This window comes from Pempheris klunzingeri, chromosome 8, assembly GCF_042242105.1.
Source record: "Pempheris klunzingeri isolate RE-2024b chromosome 8, fPemKlu1.hap1, whole genome shotgun sequence".
In the NCBI taxonomy this organism is placed as follows: domain Eukaryota; kingdom Metazoa; phylum Chordata; class Actinopteri; order Acropomatiformes; family Pempheridae; genus Pempheris; species Pempheris klunzingeri.
Genome location: NC_092019.1, coordinates 27,792,315 through 27,794,591, shown reverse-complemented (window position 1 = coordinate 27,794,591; position 2,277 = coordinate 27,792,315). Strand labels below are relative to the sequence as shown.

General features: G+C 46.9%; 1 pseudogene; it reads left to right on the top strand.

Annotated features, from left to right (window-relative positions):
• Positions 1–200: 200 nt before the first annotated feature.
• LOC139205255 (piggyBac transposable element-derived protein 4-like) lies at positions 201–2,039 on the top strand (annotated as a pseudogene).
• Positions 2,040–2,277: the final 238 nt, after the last annotated feature.

The following is a 2,277-nucleotide window of genomic DNA, read 5'->3' as shown; positions in this document are numbered from 1 at the left end:
GTGCTTCAAAGTGCCCTGAGGTGTTTGTTTTAACATGATGAAAGGACACAATGAAGCAATTTCAACTTGGCAGCTGAGGCAGAGTAGTTTTTGTTGTATACTCACTATACTCTTTGGTATTACAACTAATAATGAAGGAAGGTGAGACCACGGAGAGTTGCACGTGTCGGGGTACTTTACTTTCTTAGCTTCAACTCAGGATGGATAACAATGACGTCAACACAACACAAGGGGGGGTGTGACTATATGTTAAAGGGATAACTCTGGGTATCAATACACAACAGTTTTCAAGTCAAATGTCACAAACGGCCTTAGTTTAGCGAGAGAAGAGGAAAACCACCATTTCAGTATTTGCTGTCTGGACAGCAAATACTTAGTGAAGCGTGCTTCAAACTTCCCTGAGATGTTTGTTTTAACATGATGAAAGGACACTGAAGAAATTTCAACTTGGCAGCTGAGGCAGAGTAGTTTTCAAGTCAAATGTCACAAACGGCCTTAGTTTAGTGAGAAAAGCAAGAAAACCACCATTTCAGTATTTGCTGTCTGGGAAGAAATACTTGGTGAAGTGTGCTTCAAAGTGCCCTGAGGTGTTTGTTTTAACATGATGAAAGGACACAATGAAGAAATTTCAACTTGGCAGCTGAGGCAGAGTAGTTTTCAAGTCAAGTGTCACAAACGGCCTTAGTTTAGTGAGAGAAGAGGAAAACCACCATTTCAGAAGCGTGCTTCAAAGTGCCCTGAGGTGTTTGTGTTAACATGATGAAAGGACACAATGAAGAAATTTCAACTTGGCAACTGAGGCAGAGTAGTTTTCAAGTCAAGTGTCACAAACGGCCTTAGTTTAGTGAGAAAAGCAAGAAAACCACCATTTCAGTATTTGCTGTCTGGGCACCACCACCTCCTCTTGTCTCACAGCACCAACAGAAACCGGGCTTGCTGCCACGTACCAAGCCAAAGGGTTCTGGAATGTTCTGGCATGTATGTATGCATGTATGTATGTATGTGTGTGTGTGTGTGTGTATGTGTGTGTGTTTCATCCCGTCACTACCGTAACTGTATAGCAATAAACCACACACACACACACACACACACACACACACACACACACACAGACCAACAAGCCCACAGTCATATGTTCTGGAATGTTCTGGAAAGTCCCATAACCTTCTGTACTAGGGCCACAGGACCTCCATTAGAGTACTCCATTAGAGTACTCATTAGAGTCTCTCTCTTCACAGACACACTGGGGTCCGATCCACCAATACCCAAGGCCGTTGTCCCTTTCGACAGTATATGCCGAGCAAACCTGCCAAATATGGGATCAAGTCGCGGGTGGCCTGCGATGCCAGATCCAGCTACGCTTGGAAAATGCAGGTTTACACGGGGAAGCACGCCAGTGGCGCAGGAGGAGTAAAGGGACAGGGAGCGCGCGTGGTGCTCGAGGTGACGGAGGGCCTGATGGGTCACAACGTCACCTGCGTCAATTTCTTCACTTCCTACAAACTCGCGCAGCGACTCCTCCGCGAGAGGAACAACACCATGCTCGGCACGATCAGAAAGAACAAACCCGAGCTCCCGGACGCCCTGCTCGCACTCCGAAGGAGACGGCTCCTCTCCTCCAAATTCGCCTTCACGCACGGCACCGCGCTGGTGTCCTACCTGCCCAAGGACGTGCTGCTGCTCAGCACGCTCCACGCGCGGACAAGAAACCCTCCGTCATCCTGGACTACAACTCCAACAAAGGCGGCGTGGACAACCTGGACAAAGTTGTCGGCACCTACAGCTGCAGGAGGATGACCGCGCGTTGGCCCATCGTTGTCTTCCACAACATTCTCGATGTGTCCTCCTACAACGCCTTCGTAATTTGGAGAGAGCTCAACCCCGACTGGATGCCCAGCAGGCGCAACAAGAGGAGGGTGTTTCTCGAGCAACTGGGCAAGGCGCTCGTCGAACGGAGGGCTTGCCTGGATGCAGCACATAAAGAAAAAGAACACATTTTCAGGACTTGCATGACCTGTCATCTCAAGTTTCAAAAATGAAAGTGCAAAAGTAATCATCAACACTCTATAAGTACTTAGTCTCACTTTGTGTATGTAACTCATCATGTATTCTTTTATGAGCTTTTCATGGTCTTCGTTCAAGTAGATACACAAGGACTGGAGGATACATGCTCTTCTTTTGTGTATTGAGTCATCCTGATGAGAAAAAAAAGGAATCCATTTAGACAAAATATAACATTTAAGGCAGTAGTTTAAAGAAGGAACTCTGCAGTTGTGA